Raw genomic sequence first — 22,281 nt, forward strand, 5'->3', positions numbered from 1 at the left:
TACTGCATCCAAAGTCTACTTTTCTTTCTCATCATTTTGCTGCTTGAATAAGAGTGTGGTTATTGTTGTTTTTCTTAAAGAAAACATGCTTCTGTGTTACGCTTCTGGTTTCCATACCTCAAGGCAGGACTAGAAGGTTGTGTCTTCTGCCTCCCTCAAGCACGAACCTGACCAGATGGATTTCTTGGCCAACAGATTAAGGAATGGTGTGTTCAGAGCTGTTTAGCCTTCTTTGGCCTTGTGATAATTGTAATTTTGAAATCATTAACCTCGACTGACAGATGCCTAAATGGGAAATCTTTCGTAGCCTCCACATGAGAAATTTCTCCACATGAGAAATTAGAAACAAAGAGGTATCCTTCCAGCTCTGGAAGGTGAGGTTGGTTTATTTATTTAGCAGGTGAGGAAAATTCAGTTCATTTTACGAATTACAGCTTGGGGAAAAAATTGCAGTGTGGCTGCAAATAATCAACCTGCAATCCTATCACCCCTTCAATCAGTCGATATCACTGAACCTAGTTAGTGAAGATTGCACTGGAGATCTTATTTTGAGGAAGGAGTCCTTGCATTTCAGCAACATTATTTTATATTTCCCCCTGAATGCCTGTATACTGCTAAAAACAGTTGTAAAAAAGATTATATTGGAATGTATCCCTTCAAACCAATGCATTGCCTTGCCTCCTAGAATTCTATCCATATAAATTAATATTTGCTTAAAATCCGGGGGTGGGGTGGAGGGTGGAAGCAGCATTTCCCAATCAAATGATTTTGGGGATAATTAGCTTCAGGCGCGAAAATGAATCATGATGATGAAATGCCATGAAATTGGAAGGCAACTTGATCCTAGTTACTTTTCGAAACACATGAAGCATTGCTATTGCAGTCATCAATATTTAGATAGAGAACATTTTTCTCTCCTCATGCAACGTGCACTTATCTGGTATTAAAGGCAAAGGTAAAGGTTCCCCTCGCACATATGTGCTAGTCATTCCCGCATGGAACGCTGTTACCGTCTCACCAAAGGTGGTCCCTATTTTTCTACTTGCATTTTTTATGTGCTTTCAAACTGCTAGGTTGGCAGAAGCTGGGACAAGTAACGGGAGCTCATCCCGTTACGCGGCACTAGGGATTTGAACTGCTGATCTTTCGATCGACAAGCTCAGTGTCTTAGTCACTGAGTCACTGTGTCCCTTTTTATCTGGTATTATTCCTAGGTAAATTAAAATAATCTTAACACTTTATTAGAAAGGCTGGTGGAAAGAGTAACAACTGTCAGTTGACTCTCTCCGAAGTAGTAGGTGATCCCTTTATTACAGGGACAGCCTAGTGCAGTGTTTCTCAATCTTGAAAACATTAAGATGTTTGCATGTCAATACCCAGAATTCCCCAGTCCACATGTTGGCTGGGGAATTCTGGGAGTTGAAATCCAGACATCTAGATATTACACGTATCCCTTGAATTACAACATTATTCTAGCAACTGTTTGAAGTTACAACAGCACTGAAAAAAGTGACTTATGATCAATCTTCACATTTATGACTGTCACAGCATCCCCATGGTTGTGTGATCAAAATTCAAGGGCTTGTGCAACGGGTATGTATTTATAACGGCTGCAGCATCCCAGGGTCATGGGATCACCATTTGCAACCTTCCCAGCTGGCTTCCGATCAAACTGTAGGGAAAGCTGGATTTGCTTAATGACCAAACGATTCACTTAACTGCAGCAATTTGTTTAATAATGGTGGCAAAAAGCATTGTAAAATCAGGTGCGACTCCCTTAACAACTGTCTTGCTTAGTAATGGGAATTCTAATCCCAGTTGTGGTCATTAAGTTGAGGAGTTCCTACATAGCCTTTGCACTTTGGGAAAGATGTTCATAGTTTCAATTATACAAAACTCGCTTCTCCATCCCATTTCACTTCCTCCGTGTCACACATACAATTTGGCTCTTAATCATGGGAAATATCATGCAAAAGGTGAAGTGATTTGCGCTAATGCACCATGACAGCAGTTCCCACAGCCTGCAAATACCTTTAAGTGCCTTTATCAAAGCTGTGACTACATTTGTCAATGAGCCTGTCAAGAGACGGAGACCTTGTGAGGCCAGCAATGACTTTATTACAGGGTGGATAGATGGATGGATGGATGGATGATGAGACATGCAGGCAGGAAGGTTACTTGCACTGCTGCTAAATCACATGTGCCAGAGAACAAACTTGCTCCTGATAAATTATAGCCATTTCTTCAGAAGAAGTAGCTGATTGTTTCATAACCCCATCCAAGGCACCCAAATTTATTTTATGCTAAGTGTAATAGCTCTAATATAATTAGGTTCAACATTCCCCGCTCTCTTTTAAACTAGATTAGATAATTTCCCCCTCCTAGCTGTGCTATTTAAACTGCGCATAAATCTTAATGTTCAGAAATTCAAACATGTGAGTGTGCTATCACAGGTTAAGTCAACGTTCTTCCTTCACTTCCCTCTGTATTGCTATATTATCTATCATCTCTCTCTCTCCCCCCCACCCCCTTCTCTTGCATCAATCTAATCTCTCAATTTAGGTAGCAATAGCAGTAGCACTTAGACTCATATACTGCTTCCCAGTGCTTTAGCACCCTCTCTAAGCAGTTTACAGAATCAGCCTACTGCTCCCAACAATCTGGTCCTCATTTTACCCATCTCGGAAGGATGGAAGGCTGACTCACTCTTCAGCCTGGTGAGACTTGAACAGCCAAATTGCAGGCAGATGGCAGTCAGCAGAAATAGCCTGTAGTACTGCACTCTAACCACTGCACCACCGTGGCTCATAGGTAGCACCCATCTCACTCTCAAAGTTACCCTGGACACAGCATGTACATTAGAAATGGTTCCAGTTGATAACAGCTGAATCAAACTGGTGTGATCCTCATATAAAGACTCTAGGGAGGTTCAAGTTGATTTTAAGCCTATTTTGGGAGAAGTAATACTTGTACCCTTGCCCCTGGCCTAGGCCAAGAGGCCTCAATCTGCATGCACAGGATGGAATCTGGGATCAGGGAAGAGCTGCACTATGTTGATCATGTGGCTATTCAATTGCAGATAAAGAATGTTCTATTGGATAACTTTTAACCATCTCTAGTTTTTTTTGCAGCCCAGATCTGGTAGCCTCAGCATTGCTGTGGTTAATTTTTTAATGTTTGTGGGGGCGTAAGTTCTCTGGAGATGAGGAAGAAGACATGCTTTTTTCACATTTTGCTAATGAAGCTGACATATTTAAGGTTACCAAACACCTGGAAAAAGTGTATCCTTTTTTGTCCTCCTGTCCCCTGTCAGCCATATAAGTCTTATTTAAGGCACAGCCTTAAAATCAAATATTGTCCATTTTTTTTGGAGAGCCTAGCGTGTTACCTGAGCAGCACTTCCTTAATTGTTGGCCTTGCAAGGTAGTCCAGACAAGAAGCATACCTAGTTGAAGTACCTCTACTTTATTGTAAGGTTACATTAACAGAATCTTGCAGATCTGATAATTTATTTCTCCCCCTGTTCTGTCCCCACTACAGGTTAGTCTGTGTTCAGCTTGACACGCAGCTAAGCCCACCTATCCTCCAATAAAACAGACCGTGTGCTTAGATCTGAATGCTTTATTGAAAGAACAGGATATGGTGAAACCGGGAAAATAGGGATACATACAATTAGAACCAAATACAAGATAGACAGTATTAAGTTACAGCTGAACATAACAATTTAAATTACAAGCAATTAGAATCTCACCACGATGCTCTGTGTAAGATGTGGGCTTGTCCTTGGATGATCATGTGCTTCTGCCTTCTCCAAATGCTAAAGGAAATGGAGTCTGGCTTCCGAGCGTGCACTTGGTTTGAGAATGTGGGCTGATGGATAAAATGGGTTGGGTCAGCTTCAAACAATATAGTTGGGGCATATTTCTCTCTCTGGCCACCAGATGGGGCTAGAGGGCAACAACAGCACATAAAGATCGTATAGTGTGCAGGGGTGGTATTCACTTACCTTTGCTACCGGTTTGCAAATGTGAATGCGCACGCACGTGCGCTCACTTTGCTTGCACGCGCCACCTCCGCACATGTGCAGGGCCTTCCATGCACGTGCAGAGCATCAAAAACGGGACATGATTATGTCCGGGTGGGTGGGCGGAGCCTCCTGCAGCCGCTGCTACCAGTTCGCCTGAACTGGAGAGAACTGGCTGAATACCACCACTGATAGTGTAGCATGACACCCCTCCCCCATCACCTTTACAGCCCAAGAAACTAGGGATGGTCTCTTCTGAGATGTTTGCCACGCCCATGTTCCTTCTGCACGTTAAGCTGTTTCTTATCCAGCCATTCCCTTGGCTGTGGCTCTTAACCTTGTCTCCCAAGATCATTCCTACATACCATTATATTAATACTGTAAGTACTAAGCACTAGGTAACAAGCTCCGCTCTTTGTCTCTAATAGTTGATTAGTATCCACTCCCTTCTTCCCCTGCTTGAAATTGACAAGGTTTTAATCAGTTACAAGCTGAAGGCTTTTGGTTCTTAGCACATTCCTGCAATTGAAAAACCAGGATATTTCTGATGCTGTGAAAAGCAATTTCATATATAGGTAGAACATCATCCTTTTTTCTTGTGGTATGTTTTGTATTTTTTTTGGTCACAGATGACAAGAACGTTAAACAGTTAATGTATTCCCCTTTGCCCCGTCCCTGCCATTTGTCTTCCTTTCCAATTATCCGTGTCCCCGTATCCTCCTTTGCCTGTTGAAATATCTGATAACTTTAGACATTTTCATATCTAAAGATGAAAAATATTTCTTTTTGGCAGGGATTAAGCATTATGGAATAATGGGTATTATGGTAGATTGTTATTGTGCTTGAAGGGCTGACTGTATAATAAGTATAGGGATTTTTTTTTCATTAATGCAGGGGTTTTTTTTTTCCTGAACTAAGAGCAGAGATTAATTTTTTGAAATGGATGGCCACGTGAATTCACATCCATCACTGAGGGTATTGTGCAACTCCTTTTATGGTACTGTGAACTCTACACCCAGTAGCATGATGGAAAGCATCACTTTCTGCCCTCTTGGTCAACAAGACCTCGTGATGCTCTATGGCAGGATAAGGAGTATCCTATCCTTATATGGATTTAGAACAGCCATCAGTTCCATGCCTTAGCCAGACCTGAATAAACTTGCATAATTTGTGGCATTATTAGCATCTGGCATGAGCAAAAGGTAGGAAAGAAGTAACTGGTAGAAAGCTGGTCATTTTTAGGGGAAACACCGTGCAGCCTCTCATTCCCACAATTTGTGGGCATTGAACTGATATGACGAACTGGAACATCTGTTCCTCCAACCTGTTACCCTCCAGATTGCCTGGGATTAACTCCAAGGATTGTGAGCCAGCCGAGGGCTGCAGGATTTAAATAAAATTAACAAGTCTTGGGAGTAGTATAAGAATTAAAAAGTAGGCACTGAACACTCCGTTACTCGCGTGTCTCAAACGGAGACCAGTCAGTTGCGGGTCTGATGGCTTTTGATTAGTCTTTGTTTGCTTTCTTTAAATGACTGACTGGCAGTTCTTTGCTGTCGTTTGGGGGGCAGATAATTTCCTGTAGTCATAAAGGTAGCCAACTTCTTGGATTACTTGCCTTTAAAAAATAAAAGAATCAGCACTATTGTGGCCTTTCTCTACATCTTTCTCTCCTCGCACTTTCCCTTTTCTTCAGCTCCTCCCTCCCTTTCTTTGGCCAATGAAACTTCAGCATGCCTTGGCCAATGCAGCAGTTTTAATAGGAATCTTCTTTGGACTGAGTCCCAGCTCAGATATGGCCTTCAATATATCCATGCATGTGGACTTCAGCTTCCAAAATTCCCCAGCCAGCCCTGTTAGCTTGGAAATTCTGGATGTTAAAGTCCACAGGTCTTAACGTTGTTAAAGATGGATACCCCTGGTTTACCTAATTCAGTACTGACCTGCACTGACTGACCGCAGTTCCACAAGATTTTCCTAGATTCTCTCAGCCTTCTCTCTCTCCTACTTCCTGGCAATATTAGTATTTTACTGTGGTATTTTGACATATAAACCCTGAGATATAGCACATGACAGACATTCTTAATAACGCAGTGCAAGGAGGGGGGAGTTTTAGCTTTTGGGGGGTCCTGAATGACCCATCATTTTCTTCTCCCTGTTGATTAAAAAACAGTAACAACCGTGTCTTCTTTTGTTATTGACTTGGGCTGTTTCAAATGATTTTAATATAAATTCTTCCAGGAACGTAGCAGATGCTGGCATTTAGTGCACAAGGCTTCATATTTCCATTTTACTTCTGCTTGGCAAGGCTTCTCCCGCTCGCCTTCTGAAAAGTGTAAGGACTACTCAACTTCAGTACTGCAGCCAGAAAAAAAAAAGATTTGCTGAATATAAGGGATGTTCTTTCTACATGGTCTGGCCAAGTTAAGGTGGGAGAATGTGAAGGAATTAATAAAAGGATAAAAGAGTCAAAGATAGCCAGCCAAGAAAAGAACAGAAAACATGAAGATTAGCACCCCTAATAAGATATTATTGCTATCATCAGGTTTTTACAAACACTCCTGACAAGAACTGTCAGCTTATTGTTGAGTCAAACAAATACTGTGACACTCTCTGAAGTGAGGCTGTGGCCTCACTCCTAGTGGTTGTTGATGTGCCAAAGATCAGAAACCCTGCTGGCCTGAGTTGTGATGGATGTGAGGTCTGGGCAAGAAAGAAGCAGTCTCTGAACGCTGATAAGGAGTTTATATGGCTGAAAAGACAGGTTATCTACATCTGGAGCAAAGGCAAGATTCTCAGCAAGATTCTGCGCTGCAGTAGGTGATGGTTACATGTCTGTGGAGATTCTCAGTCATCCAGGTCATGGTTGTCTCAAAGGTGTTTTTTCTAAAAGCAACTGGACTGTTTTTTCCCTGAGGAGGAAGAAGGAAGAAGAAAAGAAGAAAGAAGAGAAGGAGGAGGAGGAGGAAGAAGAAAAGGAGGAGGAGGAGAAGAAAAGTAGAAGTACAGTAGTGGCCAAAATTGTGGAAATCTTTTAGGAAAAATGTATTTTTGAGATTTGATGGCTAATAACACCACTATTTTTTGGAGTTTCAAGATAATCATATTCCACTGCTGGAATGGCCTGGGAATAGCCCAGACCTTAACCCAATTGAAAATCTATGGAGCTGACTAAAGAAACTTGTTAGTCAGAAGCGACCCAGCAATAGAACCCAGTTAATAGAAGCAATCATTCAATCTTGGTTTCACATTATAAAAGCTGCTGAACTAAAAAACTTGGTTCACTCCATGGGAAGACGTTGTAAGGCTGCAATTCACGCTAAAGGTTACCCAACTAAGTATTAACTGAGGTGATAATTTTTGCATAATTCATTTTTTCTACGTGTTTCACTTTTCTTCTTTATACTAATAATAGCAAATCCTTCATAAAAGTTACTGCATTACCTTCTTGATTAAATTATCTTTCCATTGATATATAATTTTATGGTACTACTAAAAAAAAGGTGGTGTTATTAGCTAATTTTAGAAAATACACTTTCCCTAAAAGGTTTCCACAATTTTGGCCACTACCGAAGAAGGAGAAGGAAAAGGAGAAGAAGAAGAAGAAGAAGAAGAAGAAGAAGAAGAAGAAGAAGAAGAAGAAGAAGAAGAAGAAGAAGAAGCTACTGCTTTGCTTCTCATCCAAGAAGCTCCATCAGTTCTGGCAGGATGGTGGGGCTGATGGAAAGATTAGTTCTGACAAGATGGATATTTCTTTGCGGTCATCTGGTTGTTAGCATTCTCCCTGAGAGCTCTTGAGGGGCACTTTTATGGGTTTAATCTATGCCCTGAGGGTCAGCTGAATCAAAGTGAAATTGGTTGTGGAATCTTGGAACTCCTGCAAGGGCTGCACTTGTAGACAGGAGATAAGTGGTGTCTTTTCCCTCACCCTCTGTTAAGAGAGGGGCTGCTCATTGTTAACACAAATGGACTCTCTATCCCATGGTCTTCTCTCCAAGTCAACATTCTGGATACAGCAGATGCAAAGCTATAACAGGAAACCTTCCCTAGCAGTGAATGAACTGCTCTGCAAAGCTGCCTTGTTGGGGGATGGATAAAAACTCCGATCATGCCTGAGGCTGAAACACAAGAGGTACTGGTGTGGGTGTTGAGGTCCTGGCAGAAGCTGATTGCAGGAAGCATCGTCATCATTGCCCCTCTCCCGCAGTTGGGTGGGAGAGAGGAAAGGTGACCAATGCTCTCCTTCGAACAAGATTCTGCCCGGGAAGAGGAGGCATACCGTACAAGAAATAGCTTCACCTCTCCCCCTCTCCCTCCCCCATAGCTACAAGTAGTCCTTGAGTTACAACAGTTCATTTAGTGACTATTCGTAGTTACAAAGCAATCTATATCAGGGATCTCCAACCTTGGCAACTTTACGCCTGGCGGACTTCAACTCCCAGAACTCCCCAGCCAGCAAAGCTGGCTGCGGAGTTCTGGGAATTGAAGTCCTCTAGGCTTAAAGTTACCAAGGTTGGAGACCCCTGATCTATATGACTGTTGCAGCATCCCCATGGTCGTGTGTTCAAAATCTGGATGCTAGGCAACTGGCATATGTTTATGATGGTTGCAATGTCCTTGTTTCAAGTAGTTTTAATCATAAGTAAAAGAACCCCCAACAAGCCATCATTACAGGTATAATATCTACATATGGCAGGAACCGGAAATACCTCACAGGAGCAGCTGAAGGCAGCTCCTCGAGAGTCAGGGAATATATCTCAAACTAATCCTGCCAAGACTGCAGACATAACCCTTGTAACAGTCCTGGGGTCAGGTGATCACATTTTGCAACCTTCTGACAAACGAAGTCAAGCCGGTTTAGCTCACGCTGGTAAAGCCTGTTATTAAGAACACAGTAGCCGGCAATTACTGCAGGTTCGAGCCCGGCCCAAAGTTGACTCAGCCTTCCATCCTTTATAAGGTAGGTAAAATGAGGACCCAGATTGTTGGGGGGGCAATAAGTTGACTTTGTAAAAATATACAGATAGAATGAGACTATTGCCTTATACATTGTAAGCCGCCCTGAGTCTTCGGAGAAGGGCGGGGTATAAATGTAAAACAAACAAAAAAAAAAAAGCGGAAAGGCAGATTCACTTAACAATTGCGTTAGTAACTCACCTGCAGTGTTTCAGTTAACAACTGTGGCAAGATAGTTTGAGAAATGGGGCAAAACTCCCTTAATAGCTGCCTTGCTAACAGAAATTTGGGGTTCAATTGTGGTCCTAAGCCGAGGTCTACCTGTGATTTGCCTTAGTAACACTGTGCCAATGTTGTCTTCTTTCTCATCCCGATGGAGCCCTCCCTGGAGGAAAGGCCACGCTGGAGCCATGACAGAGATGCAGCCGGAATAATCAGCACCTTAGGCTGAGAGGGACAGTTAATGGGAGAATTAATTTCCTGCTCGTGGTCAGAGTTTGGGCATTTTTTGCTCCAGGGGAAAAAGGCTCTAGTGGAAACGATAATAGTCCCTCTGCTCATTTTTCAGTCTGATTGCAGTCTGAAAATGAGGGTGCCTGAATAGAGGTGATGATGATGGGCATTACTTTAGGGAGAAGCTAATTCACGGCGAACACTCGCTGTCGTTTTCTGGTCACTGTGACCTGCTTGATGGTGTTTTGGTGCTACCAACCCCCGCCCCCGTTTGAACAACAAGCGCAGTGCTGTTTTGCGCAAACCTTTTTGTCTCCTGATTGCTGAGAACGCGGTGAACCTTCTCTCTTGCCTGCTGGGCTGTCAGAGAAGCTTGGCCTGGCTCCCAGCGTTTTTTGTTTTTTTGTTTGCTTGAGAGGGAGCAACGCCTTGTCAGAAGAAGCGAGATCTGAAGATCTGCTGATCACTGGGCAGAAGGATCAGGAGCCTGGAGGTGATCTGAAGTTGCATGTCTCCACCAAGGATGACAACCAAAAGCACCTCTTGTGAGAATGCAGGTGAGAGACTGAGCTGAGAAGAAGCTCAGCTTTTAGTTTACTTTCCATCTATTCCTCTGGATTCTCCTGCCCATTTATTCACTCGCAGAAATGCTTGTTTTCAAACTCTAAGAGTGTCCCATTGCTGCCACAAAGGCAGGGCCATTTTATGAGTGTCTATGGAGATTCTCAGTCATCCAGGTCATGGTTGTCCCAAAGGTGCTTTGTTGGTCATCCAGGGTCATGACTGTCCCAGAGATGGTCCCAAAGAAGCCTTCTATGTCAAAATTGAACAGCCCTCTCTCAATAGAGGTGGGGGGAAATACAACATCATCTAGCTCCAATCCATGATACAGTCCTTTCAACAGTTCCAAGAAGCCTCCACACCCATTTGCACCACTCAGGTGACCCTGATGACAGAGATAAACCTCCAGGTGGCCTCAATGAATCTCTTAAAGAATGCAAATGACCAGCTGTCTGCAAGGAGTATAAGTCCTTCCATTCCCCACCATCCAGTCAGAGTTGAAGAAGCTTTGTGAATGAGAAGCAAAAAGTCTTCAAAGAAAAACCAGGAAGTCCAGTTGCCTCTTGAAAAAGCACTTTTGGGACAGCCATTTTAGGGCTTTCATTAATGGGCCATTTGAGATGGAGTCCTCATGGCTGACAAACTGGTCTTCCCATCGAGCCCTGAGGGGTGACGTCTCACTTCCCAGGAGCTCAGAAGAAATGCTCCTACTTCTAATCAAGCCTTGTTTTAGCCAAATGATGCTCTGAAGTTTCCTGTATCCATATAAAGGAAAAGATAGGCTGTCCTCCTTCACTTTCCATGTTTAAATTGTTCACAGGCCTATTTTGCTTTCCAGAAGCCACTTGACCTCAAATGTTGGTGAGGAGGCAATTCTAAAGTGATGAAAATGTTGCCGCCTTCTTATTGCTGGCAGGGAAAAGCAGAGATCATCAAGTGGCATAAGAAAACATCAAATCCCTAAAAGAATTGGGAATCCAGGGAAGTTGCAGCAGAGTGCTGAGGAAATGCTTGTACAACAAACAGCATTTACATATAGCCCTTTGTCACTGTGTAACTAAGTAAATGCAGGAGTATTTTCATTGCACCTGTTTGAATTTCTGGAAATCATCTTCTCCTTTGAAACACAATCTGAAGGCAAATTCTCTGCCATCGCATTAAGCAGGAACTGGTGCAAACAGCTGCATGAGTCTTTCTCTTCTTCTGCTTTTGAACAGAAAGTGATGCTTGGGGAACTGATGTAGAAGAAGAAGAAACACCTGAAGATCTTTTTGATACAGAGTTGGTTGGCCCCTTCCTCCCTCTCTCCTCCAACCTTCACAGGGCTGGTAAAAAAAAACAGTTGAAGGGCCTGCAGCAACAGTGCACTCTTTGGAGCCATTCAAGTGGGTGGGTTGGCAATAAGATCTCTGATGTGAAAGAACCAGTAGAGCAAGGTCAGTACCTGTGAGAGATAGTGACCACAGAGCAGTGGTGAAATGCATTTTTTTACTACCAATTCTGTGGGCGTGGCTTGGTGAGTGTGGCTTGATGGGCCTGGCAGGGGAAGGATACTGCAAAATCTCCATTCCTACCCCACTCTGGGGCCAGCCAGAGGTGGTATTTGCCAGTTCTGCTACCAGTTCTCCAAACTGCTCAAAATTTCCACTACCGATTCTCCAGAACCTGCCAGAACCTGCTGGATTTCACCCCTGCCACAGAGGGGAACTGGCGTGATGAAGTGGCAGTTTCCCAGGAAGGAGGGAGAACATTCCAGAAAGAGAAAGGAGGCAGAGGAAGAGTGTAAGGACAGCCACTCCTTAGGATCTGCCAGGGTGTATCTGTTAGGGCGTGTATGATAAAAGTTTAATCTGGCAAGATTCTGTCTGTTCTGCATAAGCAAACAAAGAACTGAACTCTGACTGAATTGTTCTACATTGTTCTTGGGCTTAGCTTGATAGTTTCTAGTTGAGTGAGCTGGGGAGCTCTGTAGAGCTGTTTCTCATTCTATCCCCTCTCATCATCCAGTGGATCATGAAGTTAATCTTAGTTTTTGGAAGTAAAAGAGGAGGAAAGATGCAGAGTATGGCTTCAAAGGCTGTTTGCAATCTCTTAATGACATCTCAATTCTGAGTCACTTGATGAGGAAGGAAAATTGGTGCTCAATTTGCTCTCTCATAGGAATGTATTAGGGGACTTTTTTTCTAGGATTTTTCTCCTTTGTAGATTTGGGCCATTTTTAAATTGAGTCTTAGTTTTTGCCAGACTAAATCTGGTCTTCTTCCATTCTGGTTTGGAAACGTATTCCATAGATGGACAAAGAAAAGGATAGAATTTCGATTCCGCTTCACATAATTCCTTTTTAACATTCTGTCAGGTTGGACAAAATAAAAGTATCATCCCCAAATATCTCTAATTCATTTACAGTGAAAATAGTATTACTGTAAATTACAGAGACATCCCAAAAGTTTTCAAACTGTTATAGGAATATTCATTTTTTCCCCATTTTATTTTGGTTTGAATGTTGGTCTTAAGCTTTATAGGGGTTTGGGCTTTGACATCATCAGTATGATGAGAATATTGATGGCAATGATGCTGATACCTCATTATTTCTTTTGACCATTCAAGTGAGGTTGTCAAAGTTCTGCACTTGTGTCTGGAGACAGTGAGGGTTGGATGAGGAGGAACCATCTTCAACTTGGTCCTATAAAGACTGATTATTTGAACCACCTAGATCTGAGGATATTTCATCTTTGACCTCCGATGGGGTAGCACCTTCTTAAAGGTTGGAACACAATCTGGCGGGCGGGTGTCTTCTTGGACTTGCAACTCCAGCTTGAAGAGCAGATGTCAGCTATGACCAGGAAGGCTTTTGCACAACTCCATTGGGTGTTCCTGTGACATTCTGCGAAACTGCTCTTGCAAAGCTTGGGGAAAATCCCCTCCGCTAAATTTTAACCAAAGGGGCATTTTGAAGAAGTCTGGGTGTCAAGTTACAGTGATCAACTCTTTCCTCATTCTCTCCAAAGCAGGCTCTTGAAGGTTAAATAAGTAGATTTATTGCCGAGAATTAGGACGAACCACATATAAGAAGTTCTCCATCTAATAACATCCAGAGTCCCTGACCATATATATATATATATATGTATGGCGGTGTGGCTCAGGCTGTAAGAAGCCTGTTATTAAAACACAGCTGCTTGCAATTACTGCAGGTTCTAGTCCCACCAGGTCCAAGGTTGACTCAGCCTTCCATCCTTTATAAGGTAGGTAAAATGAGGACCCAGATTGTTGGGGGGGCAATAAGTTGATTTTGTATATAAATATACAAATAGAATCAGACTATTGCCTTACACACTGTAAGCCGCCCTGAATCTTCGGAGAAGGGCGGGATATAAATGTAAATTAAAAAAAATGTGTGTGTGTGTGTGTGTGTATATATATGTGTATGTGTGTGTGTGTGTTTATGTGTGTATACACACATACATACAAGATGGGAATCCTTCTTCTGCCTCTTTGAGTCAATGACCTCATTTCTCAGCTGCAAAACTTTCTGCCATCTGCCCCTTGTTTGCAAAATGGCCTTTTCTGCTAGAGATTCTCCTTTCACCAGCTTCAGTCCTGACACAGCCTCCTTCTTGTGAGCAGGTCAGATGTGACCAGTGTCTGGATTGCCAAAGGATGCGTGCCTTTCTTTCACCAGCAGAGGGCGGTGCAGGGAGTTTGACAGTGAGGCAATTAAGGCCATATGCTGGTTTAGGTTTTCTATTGAACACAAGTCATCTGTGAGAGCAGGGTGGTAGGAGTGGGGTGGGGGGAAGGGCTGGAAAAGAGAAATACAGTAGACATCCATTGCCCTTTAATTTTAATATAAAATATTAGAGTGCCAGAGAAGACACCCAACATGCATTTGTTTAATTGAACCCATGTGAAGGGAAATAGGTGTAAAGGAAAAACCATAGAACTGTAGGTCTGAAAAAGTGAGAAGGCCTGTGAAGATACTACATATTGAAAGAGAGAGAGAGAGAGAGGGAGGGAGGGAGGGAGATTCACTAGCACACTTTAGGCATGTGCGCTGCTGGCAGCTTTATGTATTGGGGTTGTGCTCATTTCTGTATAAGAGAAACAAAGCGGAGCAAATCTGTGATTCAATGATATCTTGAAAGGTTCACTGCACATTTGCCCGCTTCAGTCTTCTCCCCTCGTAGCTGAGTTAATTCCTGGGGTTACTGGATCCCCCTGGTGAGAGGGTTTGCGTGTCTGAGGCCTTTGTATGAAAACAATGGCAGCAATGAGGAGCTGACTCAGGCCCTCCAACGCATTGGCTTCATTTCACCGTAGTATTTAGATCAAAATCTCATCCGTGGAATGCAAATTGAAAGCAGATTTGGTCACAGTGACTGGAGGCAGACGTTCAAAGGTAATGTGTGTAGAAATCTCCCTCCCTCCACCCACTCAAAGATATATGATAATTTTGTTTCTCTCCCCAAAGGAACCGCTCAGCTAAGAGAGTTGGAAGGAGTGATGGAAGCTGAAAATGTTAGCAAGACTGTTTGGCTTCCTTCCTTCAGCATCACTTTCCTTCAAGACATCTTTAATTCTAAGAATTATCAGAGGACTGTCTACTATCTAACAATATTATTTTTGAACGGTTGACCAGGCCAAGATGGATTTAAACATATATTCCCGTTAGAAGATATAGGTCTTTGAAATTCCCATAAAGACAATTCTGTCTTGTCCATTTGGCAGAGAAAGAGAAATGAAACTTGCTAGAAAAGATGATATCCTAAAAATGTTGCTAGTGTTTCCAACATATTGTGGACTACTTTGTTTAAAGAAATGCTGATATGAAGCAGGTGTTTATTCATTGATGGTGTTTATTGCTATTTGTAATGTATCTTTAAAAGTTTTGGCGGGAAAATAGCACGTTGCTGATTGGTTGAAGCCTCCGGCTAAACTGTATATAAAGAGAGGTTTTTCCCAGCACTGGCTGCTGGGTTCACCATATAGTAAAGAGCTGTTGTCACTATCCTGGTCTCCTGCCTCGTTATTGCCCGAATCTAACACTGGCGACGAAGGTGGGATCTCGAGGCTAAGAGCGCCAGGAAAAGAGCTGAACTCACCAGGAAGACGCGAACCCAGCAAACAAGGGGCGGAAAGCAGCGATGTCCGGCTACACACCGCCAGCGCCATTCGACCCAGCTAAGGAAAAATGGGGGTCATACATGGCTCGTTTCGAGTGTTTCCTCGAGGCGAACGAACTTCAAGGAGTTTCAGACAACAGGAAACGAGCATATTTCCTGAGCCACTGTGGTCCAGAAGTTTTTGACACCGCAGAATCTCTGGCTGAGCCAACGCCGGTACAGTCGGTACCGTGGCAAACTCTGCAGACTTTATTGAAAGCCCATTATGCACCAACGCTGTCCAAGTATGTGCAACGGTTCGGTGGGAGCGCAGACAGCAAGAGGCGAGTCCATCAGCGCATACATGGCCGCCCTGAGGAAAGCCTCAAAACATTGCAGTACCGAGACTTGGATGAGGCATTGCTGGAGCAACTCATCCGCGGGTCAGGGACATCCGTTTGCGAGGCGGCTGCTGTCTAAAAGCAACCTAACGCTGGCAAACGCCTTGGGCGAAGCCAGGGCTCACGAGATGTCTACCCAAGCGGCGGAAACCCTACAAAGCAGGTCGCACCAGCGGCTGGTGCGAAATCAACCCGGTCCACAACGAGGAGATCCAGGCTGAGTCGGACGGTGAGGAAGAGGAAGGAGTCTTCCACACGGGAGGCGGAGAAAGAAGACCGGGTGACTGCGCAAGTTGCGGAGGGCAACACCAGCGACAACAATGCAAATTTAAGGATGCGACTTGTCGGTGCGAAAGGAAGGGGCACATAGCACAGGCCTGTCGAGCACCCCAACCTTCCTGCCAAAAATTCAAACCGGCCAATCAGAGCGCGGGAACGGCGAGGCGGCCCGCGAGTGGTCAGTTTAAAAAAGGCACGAAGTTGAATCAGACTGTCGTGAGAGTGGGTCACGCATCAACACGCCTAGAGAAAAAAATCTTTACAAAAGCAAAGATTGAGGGGGTGCCGTGCCGATTGGAGGTGGACACCGGCTCATCGATCACGATCATGTCCTGGGACAATCTCGTGAGAGCCTTACCCGCCATCGCAAAGCGCAAGCTGCAACCACAGAAATTAAAGGTACAAGACTACCAAGGGAATCGCATCCCTGTTCGAGGTAACGTCCGTCCACGTCAGTATGGACACTACAAGAAAACTCTGCCCATCACCATCGTCGATGGGACCCTGCCAAGCTTGTTGGGACTGGACTGGTTCCGAGCATTGGGCATGGGGGTGACCGGAATCTTCAGAAACGAAGTCGACCTCAAAGACGCACTCCTGAGGGAGTTTGGGGGCGTTTTCAAAGACTGCTTGGGCAAGTACAAGGGACCCCTATCTCATTTAACTTAGACCCCAAGTTGCCCCTATCCGTTTAAAGGCTAGGAGGGTCCCGTTAGCCCTAAAGCCCAGGATTGACCGGGAACTGGACAAACTAGTAAACCAGGAATTCTAGTGCCAGTTGACCATGCTAAGTGGGAGACCCTATAGTCACCCCAGTCAAACCGGACGGGTCGGTCCGGTTGCGCTGACTACAAGGCAACGCAACAAAGCATTGCAAAGAGTGCTTACCCGTTCGGTGGTACAGCACTTACTGCACTCAATGGGGCAAGGGCAAGTTTTGCCAAGCTAGACTTGGCCCAAGCCTATCAACAGCTGCCCGTAGATAGCAGCACAGCGAGCGCAGACAATTGTGACTCACAGAGGGGCGTTTAAATGTACCCGGTTACAGTTTGGGGTTAGTGTGGCTCCAGGGTTATTTCAGAACCTAATGGAGCGGCTGTTGCAAGGACTACCAGGGGTGGTACCATACTTCGACGATGTATTGGTATCCGCCGAGAACCTGGAGGAATTAGGGACGAGGTTGCGAAAAGTTTTGGGCATTTTCCGGTCTGCCGGTCTAAAAGTTAAACTGAACAAATGCCATATCGGGGTTGAATCAGTGGAATTCCTGGGCTACCGGATAGACAGGGAAGGGATTCACCCCACTGAGAGCAAGGTACGGGCCATCAGGAAGGCCCCAGTCCCAAAGAACAAAACGGAGCTACAGGCATTCTTAGGTCTGGTCAATTTCTACGCGGTATTTTTAAAAAATAAGGCAACAATAGCCGAACCGCTTCACAAACTACTAGCAAAGACAGCTGCATGGTCTTGGGGAAAGGCGGAAGCTAGGGCATTCGAAGGGGTCAAGAATCTCCTATCTAGCGATAGCCTCCTTATTCAGTACAATGGCACGTTGCCATTAGTGTTAAGCTGCGATGCATCTCCCTACGGGGTGGGGGCTGTGCTCAGCCACCGGTTGCCAAATGGCACGGAAGCCCCTATTGCATATTACTCCCGAACCATGTCATCAGCTGAAAGGAATTATAGCCATCTTGATAAGGAAGCCTTGGCTATAGTCTCCGGGGTAAAGAAATTCCATGAATATGTATTCGGTCGTGATTTCGAAATCATCACGGACCACAGACCCCTGCTAGGCCTGTTGGCAGGCGACCGCCCAACACCCGTGGCACTCTCGCCCAGACTGACCCGATGGACTATCTTCCTAGCGGCATATTCCTACAAATTACTACAGCGAGGGTCCGACCTGGGTAACAGGAAAAATCCTAGAGATAACAGGACCAAAATCATATCTAGTAGAGATAGAGGATGGCCGGGTATGGAAGCGCCACATAGACCAGATAAGGAAACGCATAACCGGTAAAACAGAATCAGACGAAACAGACCCTGACTATTCAATGCATAAATCCACAGCTGACTCAAACCCGGGGCAAACGCGAGACTTATCTGAGTTCCAGAAGGTCCAGCGACACCAACCGGCCCATCCTGAAGACAGCGGGGACGACTCTACAAATAATCCAGGGCCGGATGGCCTAGAGGAGGAGCTGAGAGGAACAAACAGTCCCTCCGGTCAGCTCGACTCACTCCCAGAAAGTGAATTGCGCAGGTCCGAAAGAGTCAGGAGACGCCCAGTCTACCTGCGTGATTACGTAGAAAAATAAGATGCTAATTTTATGCAAATATTGGTAAAGTGTTTTCTGGGAGGGAAGGAGTGTAATGTATCTTTAAAAGTTTTGGCGGGAAAATAGCACGTTGCTGATTGGTTGAAGCCTCCGGCTAAACTGTATATAAAGAGAGGTTTTTCCCAGCACTGGCTGCTGGGTTCACCATATAGTAAAGAGCTGTTGTCACTATCCTGGTCTCCTGCCTCGTTATTGCCCGAATCTAACACTATTGACATTTGCCGGGTCCTGCTGTTGTAAATCAATGTATGCCATTGAGAAGATAGAGATAAATTTATTCTCTCTCCCTTTCCCTCCCTCTGAAAGGTTGAAACATTAGCTAGAGCACAAGGACGGAAATGGGACGTCTCTATCACAGATAATTTAAAACTCATTTATAAACCAAATCCAGAATAACAAACTTCTTTACTGGGATCATGTCTAAAAATCATTGTCATCATGGTTTGTCTCAAGTAGGATAGTTATGCTAGGATTTTTGAGTAATAAGTTCTTGATTTGCAATTATTTGTGTAGCTACCATTGATTCCACCTGTCTCTCATTTCCAGTTTAACCATATAATCATCCAGTTCTGCCTCTTGGGCCAGGAGCTATCCTGATCAATTATACAATAGGCAGAGATTTACACAGCACAAACAGCTCAGGCTTTGTCTTTCCACGCAAGCAGGTCCATTTAGGACCAGGATATTAATCTCCATTCTTATTAAATTAGCTGCACTAAATTACAACTTTTTTAGAATGGTCCATAAATGGCATTTTGGCTTTTGATTTTTACTGGAATGCTGGAGTCCCCAAAGCTGAGGTAAGCGCAAGATAGTGGTTCTGTTCACGGGGGAAGAAGATACACTAGGAATGAACAACTAAATGATGTTTAAATCTCAGCCAGATATTCCAGTACATCTTCTGCTCATCCCTTGGGATTATTCAGCATAAAGTGACAATGTGGTCCCTTAATCTTTTAGTAATCTTTTTTTCCCAGAGGTAAGATCGCTCTCTCTCTCCCCCTCTCTCTTTGAGAAGGAGATTTCTATGTTATCTCCCACATATTTTCTATGGTTTTTGTTTGAGTTTCCTAGCTGCTTAAAGCATCCTGCGCTTTGGAGAAGGGCCAGTCTTGCTCCCTTTCTTCCGTGTTTTTTTGGAGCCTGAAGGAAAAAAAGAGTCCTGTTGGTAGCCTAAAAGGGAAAGAAAGAAAGAAAAAAAACCCATCAGTACAGACAATTTGTTTGCAAAGTCCTGTTTCCATGGTGACATTTATTGCGTGTATGAATTAGTGAGCCCATGAGCAAAGCTGTACTGTGCAAGGAAGGGAAGCCTTTCCCCGCTCCTTCCAACCCACTGCCCAAGAGATGCCTCTGACAATGCGGTTTTGTTGAGGGGGAATCCCTGCTTCCAACTGAGGAACTCCTGGCTCAGCCTCACCTGGCAGAAGGAAGTGTCTGAGGCAGCAGGAGATCAGGAAGATCCCCTGGTTGGATCCTGGGTCTATTTGTGAGATGATGAGAAGATTCGAGGGCCCTGCCAAAAGCAGAATAGAACAGAATTCTGCAGAGGGCTTGGGATTTTCTTTCCAGGCCCCTGCCAGTACCTTCAGATTCATTTGCAGTGATTACAAATATCTCTCCCAAAGCAAATAATTATGGAATTAAAATCCAATCCTTTTGGTCCCTTAAGAGCTTTAGCCAATCTGTCAGGGTAGATGGGAAACGCCAAGGCAAGGAAGCAGGACGCTGCCTTATGTACGGCCTCATCAGAAGTCCATCCCTGAGTCAGTTCCCTAAAGCTTTTCCTACCCTAGAAAATGTCACCTGTGTTTTTAAGCCCGGCCTTCAACCAGCTTGGGTAGGCCTTATGTGCTCATGGAGCTGTCAGAAATGCCTCCAGATTTCTTGGCCTGGCTCTTGATTTGGACCTAATTTTATATTGTGAGTCTCTTAAGGCACCCCTATGAGATTCATGGCTGTTTTATGCACTCTTTGAAAGGCAAGGTTTGGTTTGGCTTGGTTTTAACTGGAGCCATGCTGTGGGGATGCACACGAGCTCATTAACACTGGAGACAAGGAATAGTTTCTGAACACGCAAGGCTGTTTTACTGCTGAAATGAAGCAGATGGCGGAGATCCCAAGCTGTCCCCAAATAGGATTATGCAAACAAGCAGGGTGGGGTACCCAAACTCCATCAAGTCACAATTGGCGGGTACCCAAATCCGTGTTCTGGCAGAGGCGACTCGTGAATGAATTTTCCCTCTCATGCCATCTGCTCTGATGAGATGCATCTTTTAGAACAGGGGTGTCAAACTCGCGTCATCACGGCAGCATCACATGACGTATCGGGACTTTCCCCCTCCCCCATGCTAAACTGGGCAGGGGCGGAGTCAGCATGTGATGCATCCGGCCCGCAGGCCGTGAATTTGACACCTCTGTTTTAGAAGCTCCTTTTAGACTTTCCTCAGACTTTTATTCGCAACAGGCCCTGATCCAAATCTACCCAAATATTTAATAGTATGGAGCAACTTTCCCTAATCAGGCACCCTTCACGATGACTATTCCTGTACCGTTATTGTTTTTATTATACTCAATTCGAAGGATTAATTAAAAGGACAAGTTCTTCACCCTCGTTGCATTATTCAGCTTGAAGGGCTGATTCTCTTTGAGGGTGCCAGATGTTGTACCAGAGATCTGTCGATTATGCCTCGTTCAGATCCTTGATGCAAGATGTTGTTTAGTTCAAAGCTCATTCCCGTCTCTTTGCTCACCTAGGGAGTGGCTTTGTTCTTGCTTCTCTGGGAGAACATCACAGCCGGGTTCTTTATTTTGTTCCCAGAGGCCCAGGGCTCTCCCCCCTCCCTTAAAAAGAAATGAAGCTGTAACATTTTGAATTAGCTTCAACAGTACATAAATCCGCCAAATGACAGCACTTCAAAATATACTTAAGATCTGGGTTAAATCCAAGAATAGAAAGCAATATTTTGCATAGGGTCAGTTCTCAAGCCAAACTCTGCTTTGCCATAACGGGCACTATATTAGATTGTAATATATGCCTAGATTTTACCGATCAAAATTGCTCTGCAGACATCTTTTTCCAGTTTGTACCAAGATCAGACAGTAGATAATTTTTTAAATTCATCAATCTAATTATTTACTTTTAGGGTCATTCTCAGAAACACACTCATTGCTTTTGATATACACCCAAAGTATTTCATTTCCCTTTGCTGTTAGATATTTGGAACCCAACACTACCCAGTCTGCAGAGGGAGGGAGCCCCGAGATTAGTCGCTGGGAAGTGATGGATGAAGCTAATGTGCGCTACAGGAGCGCATTTAGACTGCAATGATTTTGTGATCCTTAGAATAATTCAGTAATAAGAAGCATTACAAGTTGGATTCTATCATCTCAGTTCTTCATATAACGTCCAGAGAGAGATGAAAAAAGAAAAAGGGAAGAAAGAATGTAGTAACAAGAAAAGAAATATATAAAGAAGTGACTTCCAACCTTCATCACAACAAGTGTAAACATATTTCATAATTCTTCACCCCTTGTAAGGTTACAAATAGGTATCTTTTCATTGCATATTCTACCCCTTATTTATAAGTGAATTCATAAAACATTAATTTTTCAATTCTGAGGTCAGCAAAAAGTCCATAAGGGATTGCCAGAACATTGCTCTCACCCAAGTCTTATTTTAACCTTGATCAAATAAACCAACTTTATATTCTTTCCTTTTAACAGTTTTAATCTTTATCCAATTAATATATATATATTAATATATATATATAATAGGATTAGATTTCTTTTCAATTTTTCTTTATCTCATCACACAGATTTCCTCAAGGCTTTAACAAACCTCTTTCATAAATCCAATAAAAAATATTTTCCAGGTCATCTTTTGGTTTATCATTTGTACTTTCTTTTTAATTTTAAAAACTTCAGCCAGTTTCTTTTGAATATATAGTAAAGTGTCCCTTTGCAAATCATTGTCTTGGCCTGTTATTTGTAGTTCCATTCTTGTTACTTTCTCTGTCTTGTCAGGTAAAATTTGTTCCACATCTGTCATTCCTTTATTAGAATAGTTTGAACATAGTCTATTCAGACATCCAGACATCGTTGCTGATAGTGTTGTTATTGTAGTACTGTAATTTGTTGCTCCATTCTTCAATGAACTCTTTTAATGT

General features: G+C 43.7%; 1 long non-coding RNA gene across 1 annotated transcript; it reads right to left on the reverse strand.

The window, feature by feature from the left end:
* Window positions 1-19,165: 19,165 nt before the first annotated feature.
* On the reverse strand, window positions 19,166-20,950 carry LOC131193361 (uncharacterized). The gene is made up of 3 exons (XR_009153900.1): window positions 20,866-20,950; window positions 19,533-19,595; window positions 19,166-19,285 (listed from the first exon to the last, which is right to left on the reverse strand). It is a non-coding gene; the product is annotated as an uncharacterized LOC131193361 (long non-coding RNA).
* Window positions 20,951-22,281: the final 1,331 nt, after the last annotated feature.

The sequence above is a fragment of the Ahaetulla prasina genome, chromosome 2 (genome assembly GCF_028640845.1).
Source record: "Ahaetulla prasina isolate Xishuangbanna chromosome 2, ASM2864084v1, whole genome shotgun sequence".
Classification (NCBI taxonomy): Eukaryota; Metazoa; Chordata; class Lepidosauria; order Squamata; family Colubridae; genus Ahaetulla; species Ahaetulla prasina.